Below are 15,592 nucleotides of genomic sequence, written 5' to 3'. Positions count from 1 at the left end.
AAAACACTATGGCAGTTTCTCAAAAAACTAAATATGATCCAGTAATTCCACTCCTGGGCATGTATCTGAAAAAAACAAAAACATTAATTTGAAAAGTTATATAAACCTCAATGTTCATAGTAGCATTATTTATAATTGCCAAGATATGAAGCAACCTAAGTAGCCATCAACAGATGAATGGTAAAGATGTGGTATGCATACACAATGGAATATCATTCAACCATAAAGAAGGATGGAATCTTGCTACATTTGCAACAACATGTATGGATCTGGAGAGTATCATGCTTATTTAAGTAAGTCAGAGAAAGATAAATACTCTGTTATTGCTTATATGTGGAATCTAAAAAAATAAAACAAATAAAAAAAAAGAACTCATAGGGGAGAAACTGACCCATACTAAACTTCAAAGTGTTAGTGTAGTTCCCTGTCACAAACTTCCCTAAGCAAGTTGTGAAACAGACAGCTTTCACATATGGTACAAGATCTATCATAGAACAACAAACACTTAAAAAAAAAAACATGATTTGGGGGTCTTTTAAAAAATTTTTTGTACTGAAGTATAACTGAGTTACAATGTTCAGTTGGTTTCTGGTATACAGCATAGTGATTCAGTTACACACACATACAAATATATATATATTCTTTTTCAGATTCTTTTCCATCACAGGTTATTACAAGATGTTGAATGTAATTCCCTGTGCTATACAGTGGGACCTCGTCACTTATCTATTTTATGTACAGCAGTTTGTATATGCTTATCCCAAACTCCTAATTTATCCTTCCCTCTCCCCACCCTTTTCCCCTTTGGTAACCAAAAGTTTGTTTTCTATGTCTGTGAGTCTGTTTCTGTTTTGTAAATAAGTACATCTGTATCATTTTTTAGATTCTGCATTAAAGTGATATCATATGATATTTGTCTTTCTCTGTCTGACTTCACTTAGTATCATAATCTCTAGGTCCATCCATGTTGCTGCAAATAGCATTACTTCATTCTATTTTATGGCTGAGTAGTACTCCATCATATAAATATGCCACACCTTCTTTATCCAATCATCTTTCCATGGACATTTAAGTTGCTTCCATGTCTTGGCTATTGTGAATAGTGCTGCTATGAATACTGAGGTGTGAATATCTTTCTAAATTAGAGTTCTCTCTGGATATATGCCCAGGAGTGGGATTGCTGGATCATATGATAACTCTATTTATAGTTTTTTTGAGGAATCTCCATTCTGTTTTCCACAGTGGCTGCACCAAGTTACATTCCCATCAACAGTGTAGGAGGGTTCAATTTGGGGGTCTTCTCAAGAGTTCTGATCTAAAAACACACAATCTTCCTGGGCATATATCCAGAAGGAACCCTACTTCAGGATGACACCGGAACCCCAATTTTCATAGCAGCACTATTTACAATAGCCAAGACATGGAAACAGCCTAAATGTCCATCAACAGATGACTGGATAAAGAAGAGGTGGTATATTTATACAATGGAATACTACTCAGCCATAAAAACTGACAACATAACGCCATTTGCAGCAATATGGATGCTCCTGGAGAATGTCATTCTAAGCGAAGTAAGCCAGAAAGAGAAAGAAAAATACCATGTGAGATCGCTCATATATGGAATCTAAAAAAAAAATAAAAATAAAAAAAAACCAACAAAGCAGAAATACAAAACAGAAATAGACTCACAGACATAGAATACAAACTTGTGGTTGCCAAGGGGGTGGGGGTGGGAAGAGATAGACTGGGATTTCAAAATTGTAGAATAGATAAACAAGATTATACTGAATAGCACAGGGAAATATATATAAGATCTTATGGTAACTCACAGAGAAAAAAATGTGACAATGAATATATATATGTTCATGTATAACTGAAAAATTGTGTTCTGCACTGGAATTTGACACAACATTGTAAGATGATTATAAATCAATAAAAAATGTTTAAAAAAATAAAAACAACACACAATCTAGTCCTGTGAAATCAAGGACAATCTAGGATGCAGGACCTGTGAGAGTTTACGCACAGCACATGCCTGTTATGTTTTGCATTATTCTGTTCTCTTCAGCCTGGTGAGATTTAATGCATAAGCTTGTAAGAGTCAGCGTGTTCTCTCTGCAGAGTGTTTTAAAAACATCCATGCAAGAATTTCTTAGGCAGCATTTCTTACAGAGATATTATTTGTGCTCCAATTCAAGGCAGTTTTTTTTTCCAGATGATTTTCAGTATCTAGTGGAGTGCCCCTTCTCTGTCTTATTTATTTCTCTTATGATATGCTTAGGTTAGAGCCCACAGTGCAAATTACAAGTTGATCTCATATAAAGACACCACGGATGAAGTTGCATCTATGTTTTAATTAGTAATAAGGCTATTTTTAATCATAGTTTGTTTAATCAAAAGTGAGATCTTAAGGATCTCCAATGGACCCAGCAGAGACATATAGCAAATGTATGTCGGAGGTTCATTGCAACCTTCTCTTAGTACCTCCATTTATCATTAGAATTATTCCTGAAACGGCCTGCTTTCTCTGTAGAATTTGTTGAGACTTTTTTCTTTTTTTTTTCAGTTAGTAATTTTGGCTGGAATTGTGAGATTTTTATACTACTCCTTATTTGTATATTTATAGAAAGGAATCCACATTGGGGACACTGAGATGAGATGAAGAGTTACCAAGACACTTCTTAGCTGGCATTAACAAATCAGCAAAGTGTATGTGCTTAACCATGAAAGAGGATCATTCGTCCTCATGGAAGATAGTGGCAGAACATTAGTTCAATGTGTACTTTGATTCTGCTGTTTGTTCCTTTGGTAGTTGTCTTGGCAGTGATGGCTGATCTGGGCTAATCTAACTACATTCTCTCTGTCAGCCTCTGACAAGTGGAACATATTCATATGATGTCTGGCCTGGTCTGGGTGCAGTTCAGTCCATGGAATGGAACAAAGCTAAACAGGCCAGGAGGGGCTAAAGCCTTGATCTTGGCATCATTAGCACTGCGTTCTAGCCCACCAGGCTAACTAGCCACAGACAAAGACCAATTGGATTAATACATCACAGCGGCCAGCATAATCTGGTTTGAATTTATTTCTCATTTTTAATACATCAGTTTTATGATTTGATTTAAATATTTTAGAATAAATGAAGCCAAGGGCCCATGTTGCTGTCATTCAGAAGAGAGAAGGCAGGGAAGAAACGCTGTCCCCTACAACTTCCCATCATCACCGGGCACAAGGGGACACTACAGGCTGCACTCTCACTGGAACACTGAGAGCAAATCATGATGTCTATAGGTAATTTATGTCTACTAAGCAAAAAAGAGCCTTTGTATCTAAGGAAAACATCTTGGACCACGTTAAAGGCCAATGACTTTTAAGAAACAAAAAAATTACTCTTCTGTTTAGTTATTTGCTTTTTGCCAGATTCTCACACATTGTGTTTGTTCCGTGCATCCAAAGGTATGTACACATCTTCAAGTCCTAAAAGTAATTTAGCTGCATCCCATGGGCCCACTTCATTCTTCTTGTACACCTAGGGCACTAGGGAGGATGTCTTAACATTAGTGTCCCTGTGGCTATAGATGCCTGGAGTATATTCAAACTCCCACCTACTTCCAGGGCGCGTCGTAAGTAGCACTTCTTCTAGGAAGTACATCTTAACATTTGAAAATTGACTTCATTTATAACCATTATAATTTATATGGCCTGCACCTTGTATTTGGTGGCTTGACTGTAAGCAGCTTTTCTTCTTCTTCTTCATTTTGCCCTGATCATTTCAATTATCATAATTGCCTTCCTCATGAAAAGATTAAGAAAATTAATTCCATGAGGGAAGAGGCAGAGTTAAGTATTTTTTTGGTGCTTCACACAGCACCAAAAGCAGGTACAGTGCAACTCTGCTTAGGTTAATTTGAATTGAATGACTCTATGTGTTAAGTGAATGTCATGGATTGTCGTTCTGTAAATGTTCTTGCTTTGGTCTCTTTAAACACCAAATAGGAACACAGATTCTAAGGATTTTTTTATGTGAACGTTAGACAGAAAATATACCTTTTATAATTTTTAACCTAATTTTCATATTTTTGTAGAATAATGTCAAATTATTGGCTATGATGAGTAATACTTTTAATAATACTTTTTTCACTAAGGACTTTAACATAAGTCTCTTTAGTATTGTATGCTGTAGTACAACTGAAAAATACAAAATCCATTGGGATTTCAGAAGATATATATCATCTCCAGTAACTATAAATTATCGTAGCTCATCCTTCATATGATGGTGTCCAGAGAGATTACAAAATCAAGGCCATCCTGGTGGTATAATTAGGTATAGGTTTCCTGAAATTGTCTAATAATAACAGAAATTTTATCAGGATAAGGGAACTAAGAAACAGTAATAATAGAAATAATAATCAGAGTTAACCTTTATATAGTGCTTGCTTTGTGTCTGGCAGGTCTTAAGCTCTTTACATATACAACTCATTTAATCCTCACAACAGCCTGAGGAGGTAAGCACAATAATTACCTCCATTATGCAGATTAAGAAATCAAAGCATCAAGTGGTTAAATGATGTGCTCAATATTATTCATCCAGGCAATCTATCTCAAAGGTGTGATGGAGAAAGTTGACATGTAATTTTGGCAGTTCTGAATAGTTCTACCCATTCTATCATAGGAAGACACTGATTCTTGTCTGTAACTTTTTCTTAATAGCTGAACAGACAACATTCACCTCTAATGATACCAATGATGTTCTGTACTCTAGACAGCAGTGGTCTTCACCAGAGGGACAAATGCCTGAGCGACAACAACCTGTCCTCCATGTAAACCACCTTCCTAATGGGACAAAGCAATGAAAATAAAACAGGACCTCTATTGCCTTAATACTTGTCCAGTTTCCTTACTTATAGTATCCAAATATAAGTTGTATTCTTTCTTAAAAGTGAATAACTGAAATAATGGTATATCTGCTGCCAATTTTGTGGGATTCAATCTCATAAATTCTCAAGGACTGAACTGTTTGTTTATACTTTCCCTGGAAGCACACCATGTTCTTTATGGATAATCACAAATGTTTTTTTTTAAATCTACAAGTAATTTCAGAGCATTTGATAATCGGGTCATGACATAATCAACTTCAGATATGCTACAAGTATGAGGAACTTGATATGAACAGATGGGAGAGATAAAGTTATTCTTGGGTGATGTGAGATGCAATATTGAATAGTAAATGCGTCTTCCAGCTCAGAACATGTGCAAAAATTAGCCATTAACTACAGCATTGTTCCTCGAGATGTGGTCCATGGTCCAGTAGGATCAGTATCATCTGGGAGCTTGTTAGAAGTAGAAAAGCTGAGGCCCCAGTCCAAACCTCCTGAATCTGAAACTGCATTGTGATAAAATCTTCCAGGTGATTCCTCTGCATGCTGAACTAGAATGTCTCTCTACACCCAATATCAAAATGTAACATCAAATCACATATGTTAAATCTTGCCGAATCTTAAGACCACAGTCACCGGGTAGAAACAGACAAATGGTGATATAATATATTCATGGCAACTTCTATATTACAAAATCATGTCTCAGGCATTTACTTTGTTGAATATCCTCATTCTGCCTATGAGAAAGTCAGAATATGTTCTTTTTTTTTTTTTCATGATGAAACTGTTGGAAGGAGAGAAATTCTCATGGGGCCAAACATACAGTGAAGGTAACTTAAACCTAGGTCTTCTAAATCCAAATCCAGTACTTGTCCATTCACAATAAGCCATCTATAGTTGTCAAAACATTTTAAAGTTGTGCCCATAGAAATGCAAGAAGTTGGCCATATTCTTCTAAGACACAATGTATTTCCAATGATAAATTTCAGTCCTTCTGAGGACAGAAGTTAATCTTAGTCAGGTACAAGTAAACCCAGTCACTTCGGGATTTTTTTACAACTTTTTCTGGAGACACTCAATGATTTCAGGTTAAATTTGACATTTCAGATTATTCCCTTCTAATCCTACCTGAAATGATATTAAGCTCTTTGGTGGGGGGCTTTGGAGGGAGGGGGCTGGGGAGTGGTGCATTTGTGGCACTACGCCATGGAGGGGGGCCCGTAGTTGCCTGGCGTTCTCAGTCCTGACACCCTACCTAGCCATCTCTACCCACTTCCCTGTGGCAGTATTCTTGGAAGGCCGTTTGCCTCTCTCAGCATGCCAGAGAGACGGCAGATGCCGGGGTATTCTAGCTTTTCTTTTTCTTCCTTTCTTCATTTCTTTCTTTCTTTGTTTCTTCCTTCCTTCCTTCCTGTCTTCTCTTTATTCCTTACTTCCTTCCTGTCTTTCTTTCTTTTTATTGAAGTCTAGTCAGTTTACAATGTTGTGTCAATATCTGGTGTACAGCATAACGTTTCAGTCGTACATAAACATACATATATTGCTTTTCATATTCTTTCTCATTATAGGTTATACAAGATGTTGAATATAGTTCCCTGTGCTATACAGTATAAACTTGTTGTTTATCTATTTTATATACAGTAGTTAGTATCTGCAAATCCTGAACTCCCAATTTATCCCTTCCCACTCCCCTTTTCCCTCCTGGTAATCATAAGTTTGTTCTTTATGTCTGTGAGTCTGTTTCTGTTTTGTAGATAAGTTCATCTGCATTTTTTTTTTTAGATTTTGTCTTTTCAAATTCCACTTAGGCCTGCCTTCTTCTGTTCCACCTTCCTTTTTGGGAACTGACTTTAAAGGTGAGTGTGGGAGGGGAGTGGACAGAGCACCGAAGCCCACTCTCATATGCCTTCACCAGTGTCTCATGTGCTGGCTTCTCCTACCACAGGTCCCTGTTTCTCCTAGCCCAGGGCCTCTTATCTCATCAAAGGCAGGAAAAACTTGATCTTCTAGTATTCTTGTGTGGCTTTTTTCAAAGCTTAAAAGTGAAGACTTTGACACCTCTGTTGTCTAGTCTCCATAGCTGCCACTCTACTGGATGCAATGTCTGCCTGAAGTCTAGTGACCTGAATGGGGGAGAGGTGACAAGATGAAATGGAACAAGGTAGGCCAGCATTCGTCAATACTTAAAAATACTGTCCTTCCTGGTGTCCCATAATTCTCAGGAGATAATGTGAAAGACTAGACACATTGGCCTTTCTAGAGTTTAAATCATGGGAAATTAGGCTCTCTCTAATCTGTTGGTCTGACAATATCTGAATATATATTCAATATATTCAGTTCTCAGTGATAGCTTTAAATGTTATTGACAACCTAAGGGATGTCCATAGGAAAACAGCCAAAAAGGTAAGCCTTTCTGAGAATGACTTCATGTGAGGTCTGATTATGGGAATTATGATTATTTAGGCTAGAAAGTAGAGATCAACGGGAAATAAAAATTTCAATGTCTATCATATCACATGGAAAACAGCAAACTTCTGTTGTTGTTGTTATTATTGTTATGTTTTGCTCAAAAGGAAAAATTGAAATCAATGAATTAAGTTTAAAAAATCAAATTTTAGTCCAAATTAAGTATGTCAGTGACAACACTGGCATTTTTGTTTTCCTCCTGGATAGAACATTACATATGAGCCCCGATTCCTGAGACATCACTGGAAAGAGAAAGCCACAAGGAAGGTGAGATTCCTAACCCATATTGAATGGTGGTGTGAGAGAGAAATAAACTTTTTATTGTATAATGCCATTCACTAATATTTTGTGATTTTTATGTCATCACAATGTATTCTAGCTTGGCTAATACTTAAGGAAGAACTTCCAAAGAAAGAAGTTCAGCAATGGACTGGATTTCCAGGCAGTACAGACCCTATTATGGAAATTGTCAAGCAGTAAACAAAACACATTTATTAATTAATGTATTCCTAAGTTATTTATGCATTTATTAAACTATATATCCAATGAGCACATAATATGTTCCAGTTACTCTACAATGCACTGGAGGAAAAGCAGGAGGAAAAGCAAGATCAGCATGACCTCTCAGCATTAGGTAGTAGTTTTTTTTAATTGAAGTATTGTCAATTACAATGTATCAATGTCTGATGTACAGCATAATGTCCCAGTCATACATATACATCCATATATTTGTTTTCTTACTCTTTTTCATTATAGTTTACTACAAGATATTGATTATAGTTCCCTGTGCTATACAGAAGCAACTTTTTGTTTACCTGTTTTATATATAGTAGTATCTGCAAATCTCAGACTCCCAATTTATCCCCTCAACCTCCTCTCCCTTGGTAACCATAAGATTGTTTACGATGTCTGTGAGTCTGTTCTGTTTTGTAGATAAGTTCATTAATGTCTTTTTTTAGATTCAACATAAGAATGATATCATATAGTATTTTTTTTTTCTCTTTCTGGCTTTAGTTAGAATGGCAATCTCCCGGTCCATCCATGTTGCTACAAATGGCATTATTTTATTCTTTTTATGGCTGAGTAGTATTCCATTGTATAAATATACCACAGCTTCTTTATCCAGTCATTTGTAATAGTTTTGATTAGATGATTCTTGTGTTTGCTTCCAAGTCTGTTTTTAGTGCCAATTCAATAAGTTAATAGAAGATTGCTACCAACCACATCTTACTGTACAATGTTCCTGTGACACTTAGCCATCCTTATTTTTTTTCTACATACACCAGAATATGCATGTTTGTGTGCATTTTGTGTGTTCATAGAGATATGTTTTATACTTCTGATAATTCACCTAATGATTGTCAGAAATTGGTAAGAATCTGAGATTTTATCCAACTGACAAGTTAACTTGGATGCTAGCAGAAGGTAAAAGACTCTTGGATCAGAAACAAAATATATTTATTATTCACAGTAATGGCTGTAGCCAAAATATTAGCATTTGTACTGATGGCCTGAGTCCCATTTTCTACAAGGAGGAATGACGGATTCTAGGGAACACAAGCACATGCACTGGGTGGCATTACAGAAAAGGAATCTCAAATTCAGGAAACAGCAGTCTTTCAGAATTGGCAGCAAGCAAGCCTGACCATGCTTTGTCCCAGAAAGAGGCATAATTTTTTTTTAATGGCTACCAAACAAAAAGTCCTCTGCTCTGGAGGGAGACACTATCTCTATCTTCCAAGGTTGTTCTCTATATAAACAACTCTGAAAAGATCATCTGGACAAAGAGCTGTCACTGCTTCTGCTCACAAGCCATGCAGGAACACTAGTGGTCCAGAGAGAATTGTCCTGCAGTAAGGATATCCACTAGATTACAAGGTGCCATGAACCAAAACTAAACCCATCTTTTTCTTCACTGTTTTTAATTCCTAGCACAGTGCCTGGGGCACAGTAAAAGGCGATAACACTTATTGAGGCCAATCTTATCATATGCCAGGACTGTTTAAACACTGTGTGTGTAAACATACTTAATTCTAGCAACTACTTAAAGGTAGTTAACAAATATTCCCTGCATTTTGCATCTGAGGAAACTGAAGCCAAAAGAGTTTAGCAACTCATGTAAGATCATACAGCTAGCAAATGGTGGAGCTTAAATATGTATTTCTTGAAATGAGTTGAGTGAATGAACGGAAAAATAACTTTGAAAACAGAAAAGAAGCATCTGCAATTATATGCATCAAGCTACATACCGGGTTGCAGTTTTGAGTTTGAGCACAGCACAGTTTGTCCCAGGACTCACATGCTACTAAAACCCAACTAAAATCAGAGGCTAATGCATATTGTTATGTATCTGTTGATTTCTGTAACTGCAATCTGCTCACAGACTTCGTGTAAGTCTGTGCTATAACATGTCTAATTGAAGCTTTACTGTTGAGGTTTAATTTGCCTGACTTGGCCAGACTTCATGGTAAAAGGCTAATTCTCTCTCTAAAAAAATGAAAATTTATTTCATACTTATTGTTCTTAGCAGTATGTTCATTGGCAGAACATTAAAAACAAGTGGAATTGCTCTGTTTTATTAACTGTGGAATAAATGTACAATGGAAAAACTAGCTCATGAGTGAAGCAGAGAGAAGTCATTTCTGTGCTATGTAGCTGTCCCTGGGTGTAGACAGGACTGTTGCTGCACAAAGTACATACCACGCTATGCCTTGATTTTTGTTTTTCAAAAAAATTGTGATCTGTTTCTTAAAATTTCTAATTTCCCTCTTCATAGAATTATCTCTTTTGTCTAGATTGTAAACATAAATTGACACATACTGGGTAGAATAAGACTGAAAAATACGTATTACTGTGTATCAACAGGATATATATGGAGAGCTAGGTGAGAGAAGGGAGGAAAAAGTTTGGAAACTCAAGAAAAAAAGGTACTTATAATTCCACACCCAAACGTAGATTATTTGTGTATTATTGGATGATCATCGAATATTTATTTTAAATGATTCATCAATAAAGTCACACAACACATATTTATTGAACACCTACTTACTATGCACCAGACACTGTTTAAGATGCCTGGGATACAGTGATGCACAAAATGAAACTGACAACTATTTCTGCTGTCCCATTCTAGAGACGGCTTTTTAGGTAGTATATATCAAATTTTGAAAACTACTTTATAAACATACAAACATTTTCTCATCTTACTCTTTGGTTTTTATAATCATCATTTTACAGACTGAAATTTCTTACCTGAATAGCTAATGATTTAAACAACTTTTCTGTGGTTGCTATCTTCGCTGTTTTCATTTTTTGGTTGGTTAGCAAATAACCCCATAATGAACATCTTGACAGACTGATTTTTCCTCCATGTTTTATACAAGTATATTCTTTCTGCTTATATTTCCCTGGGACCTGTGCATGCCATCTTTGGACACCATTCTGCTCTTGTTTTGTCCAAGAGTCTTCTTCAACACACTGAATTTTCTGCCAGCGGAACCATCATTGAATGATTTCAGAGGTGCCAAAGAGTGATGCCTCTGAAGTCTCCTCCACCCATAGCTGGTAGCTGAAATGTCAAGGTTAGAATCCCATCTTGTTCTCTCTTAACATGTGCATACCACCGCAGTACCAATACCTTGTCTATCTACACCATCCACACCTTGATGAGAACAGATAGGAAAAGAGCAGACGATAGGGGAAAAGAAGAAAGCAGGAGGCCAGTGGCCACCATGGTACCCTGCACCTAAATGCAAGCAAGTACATTTCTCTGTGTGTGTGTGTATGTTATTCCTTGTTCTATCGTTACTGAGAAATACCTGGTATGGGATTATCTGACCTCACAGAATTCTATCCAAGTGCAAACATGTGTGTAGTTGGCTGAGTAAAAGAAGAAGGTTTGAATCTCATTAGTGCAACATTTTTGCTCTCTGGAGTCAATAAATATCAATAAATAGAAGTGATTTTTACACATCATCAAACTGTTACAGTACTTAAGGGTATGAAAAAGCTGGGGATGGGGTAAGTTCATAGATTGCTACAATTGCAAAATCTAGTATAGTTATTTTATTTTCAGATAAAGGAGTTGAGGCCTGAAAAACCTGAAAACCTTGATCAAGTCATAAAAATAGTAAAACATTTCCATTCCAGTATTCTTTCAGCTATGGTTTACTGCCTTTGTGCCTTGGTATTTGGGCATTTTATAGCTACCTTTGGAAAAACTCTGAAGTCTTTCATCTTTTTGGAGGAAAGAGAAATCAGGAGATCCTTTTCTTTAATTTAATTTTTTTTCCTTTTGACCTGGGATCTTAATAATTTTTCTGAACTGCTTTATGGAACATACTTGATGTAAATGTGGAACAGGAGGGGAAAAGAAGAAGGAGAAAAAAAAAGAAAGCAGAATGAAACAATAATTTAAAAGGGTAGGGAGGAAAGAGGGTGAGAAGGGATAAATTGGAAGTTCAATATTTACAGATACTAACTATTATATCTAAAATAGATAAATAACAAGTTTTTCTGTATAGCACAGAGAACTATATTCAATACCCTGTAGTGACCTATAATGAAAAAGAATATGAAAATGAATATATGTATGTATATGTATGTCTGAAACATTATGCTGCACACCAGAAATTGACACATTGTAAGCTGACTATACTTCATTGTAAACTGATTATACTTCAACAAAAAATAAAAATAAAATAGTAAATAAATAAATAAATAAATAAATAAATGGACATTGAGTGAAATAAGACTTTCTTCTTTAATTTATAACAATATATAAAGCTTCAACTTGTGTTTTTGATATGAAAATTCAAGTTTTGTTTGTATTACATTAGAAGGAGCCATCCAATCAAGAGATTTTGAGGGGGGGGTCATGCTTCCCAGGACAAAATGAATCATCTCCTTTACCCTGTTGGGAGTTAAACCAGGCATGAACATTGGGTTTCATGAGGGAAAGTTCCCTCTATTCATAAGGAAGGCTAAATAATTTTCTTTAATTGCTAATGGACATAAGGGTCTGTTCAAACAGATGACTGTGCTCCTCTCCAAAAGTCCAATTGTCCTATTATGAGAGAAGAAGCAGAAAAACAATTTGTATGTTTACTTATGAGGGAGTAAAAGGGTGTGGGTAAAAATTCTTGGGGAAACTGGAAGGTTGGGAAAAGTTAAAGGCTTGTGGAAACCAAAGGCCAAATGTCTCTAAGCATGGTCCTATTGTGGGCAAGGAGGTGGGAACAGAGATCCTATAAGGAACAGAATTCTAGTGCCCAGGAGCTGTGCTGGACAGGAGACCCAACTTCAGCCCACACTCTAGTCATTACATGATGGAAATACCTCCCTTGCCTGCTATTGACTTAGGTTTGAGGTGACTGAGTGCAATGACGTGCACATCAGTCCTGTCTTCCCAGGGAACATTATTTGGTTGCTCCATGAGATTGATTGTCCACAAATTCTCCGGGTATTTCTATGCTGATGGATTATAAATCTCTTATTATTGCCCCAATTTAGGGGCAGAATATATACACACACACACACACAAATAAACCACACAGGACTGGACACACTTAAATATATATCATTGCTCACTTTTTAGTAACAGTGATCTGTTTTATATGCTCTTCAATGTTAATAGCAGCACTATTTATAATAGCCAAGACACAGAGCAACCTAAGTGTCCACTGACAGATGAATGGAAAGAAGATGTGGTATAAATATGCAATGGAATATTACTCAGCCATAGAAAAGAATGAAATAATGCCATTTGCAGCAACATAGATGGACCTAGAGATGATCATACTAAGTGAAGTAAATCAGATAGAGACAGACAAATATCATATGATATCACTTATATTTGGAATCTAACAATATGATATAAATAAACTTATTTACAAAGCACAAACAGACTCACAGACCTAGAAAACAAATTTATGGTTGCCAAAGTGGAAATGAGACGGGAGGGATAAATTAGGAACTTGAGATTAACCGATGCACATTACTATATATAAATATATATAAACAGCAAGGACCTACTGTATAGCACAGGGAAATACACTGAATATCTTATAATAATCTATAATGGAAAAGAACCTAAAAAAGAATATATATATAGCTGAATCACTTTGCAAACATTTGATCTTCTTTTGCTATCAATTTTTCTGAGAGGATAACTGAGTACTTGGATAAAAGTAGATTTTTTTGATACTCTGAATATTTTTATTATCAACTCCTTTGGTTCTCAAAGGGTTTGTGATTAAAGAAGTTTAAGTGGGGAAAAAAGGCCACAGTGCCTTTGTAACGCACACACACAGGCATGAAGTAGCTGGCAATGCTCCGAATTAAAGATGCCTAGGGAATGTTGCATGGTTAGAGAGGAAGGGTCACGATGCTGCACCAATAGTGTATATAATTTAGATTCCAATTTCAAACAGAACAAGACTCTTCCCACCAAAATTCTACACAGGATTACAGAATCAAGACAGAGGAGACAGAGCATAAAATGCATCCCCTCTGACTGTCTACAATCGTTAGCAATCAAAAGATGCAGCGCTGTAGCATTACTCTGCTATCTTGGGGTTCACAAAAGGAGATCAAGAATTGTGATTAGCAATAAGCTGTTTATGTAAAAAGATGCTTAGGAGATCAGACCACATGAGAGAGTCCAATACATTGTAGTATAAGTGTCTAATCATCACAGTCCTGATAAATTTCACCACTTCTTCCCCCTCCCAGAAAATACCCATGAGCAATCAATGTGATTTGGTTTTGCTTTGCTTTAAAATACTTAGTTAAAAATTAATGTGGAATTTATCTTGATTCAACTGAATTGCTTAAATCACGTAAGACACTTTTGGACAGAAATGAAGATTTGAACCATTTTCCCCCGACACTATTATAGCTTATTTTTTTACTATTTACTGAAACATTAGTGGAAATAACAAAGTAATCCTTTCCCTCTTTTTCTGTGTTTACTCTGCTATCTTGAAATGAGAGAGAGGGCGAGAGAGATAGATTATAATTCATTCTTTTTTCCTCTGCTCATCTTTCTGGACAATTATTCATTCTTGAATAATGCATGTCAGCTGGATTTGCACATGTTCATATAATTTATAAACTGCCAGAACACAGTTTTGTGTAACTAGCAAATTAAAATATTATGCCCATTAAAATGCAGCATTCCTTATTTAGATTATGCAGTATTTCTTAGGGAATGGAAATGACTCAAAAGCATTTTATAATTATTTACTGGAGCCTACTTCTCTTGTAAAATGCACAGGGCATAAGCTCCATGATAGGCATTATATGCTGAGGGTTATTTCCTTAAAAGGAAAATTTTAAAAATTAAATTTCTTAATTGTAAAGTTTAATATTTAAGTTGTAGTTATCAGAAGCTGTATCTAAATTTGGGAATTATTGTGTCCCTCCAAAAAAACTATAGATAAATGAATATTTCATTTGCTTTGTCATTGTTAATTTGATTACATATTTTTAGGTATCTATTAGTTTTTTAAATTATGTATTAAGTAATTTAAGTATGAAGTAACTTATGGAGGTAAACACAATCTCCTATTAACTAACATATATTGAGGCATAATTTGCATGCAATAAAATTTCTCCCTTTAGGGGTATAGTTTTATGAGTTTTGACAACCATACAGTTATGTAACCACCATCAGAGTTAAAATATAGAATTCTCCCAATGTCCCTCTAAAATTTCCTCATTCCCTCTTGTAGTTAATGTCCTCCCCCACCACCGGTCTCTGCCAACTACTGGTCTGTTTTCTTTTTCCACAGTTTTATCCTTTCCAGAATGTCATATACATGAAGTAATATGGTATATAACCATTTAAATCTGGCTTCTTTCACTTAGCATAATGCCTTTGATAGTCATGTATGTTGTTACATGCATCATTAGCAGTTTGCTGATTTTTTGTTGCTGAATATTACTCTGGTGTATGGACGTACCGCAGTGTTTTTCCATTCACTAGTTGATACCTATTTGGTTTCCTTTCTTGGTGATCATGAATAAAGCTGCTATAAACATTAGCATACAGATCTGTGTGGCTCTCTGTCTGCACTTCTCTTGGGTAAGTATCTAGAATTAGGCTTGCTGAATCATAGTGCTGATGAACATTTAATTGCATTTACACGTTTATTTACTGTCCCTTCCTATAAGAGATTACACTCTTCTCCCTATGATATCAGGGTTCTTCATGTGACTTCTTTAGCCAACAAAATATGAGCAAAAGCACC

The sequence above is a fragment of the Vicugna pacos genome, chromosome 1 (assembly GCF_048564905.1).
Source record: "Vicugna pacos chromosome 1, VicPac4, whole genome shotgun sequence".
NCBI classification, from domain to species: Eukaryota; Metazoa; Chordata; class Mammalia; order Artiodactyla; family Camelidae; genus Vicugna; species Vicugna pacos.
Note: the sequence above shows the minus strand (reverse complement) of the source record.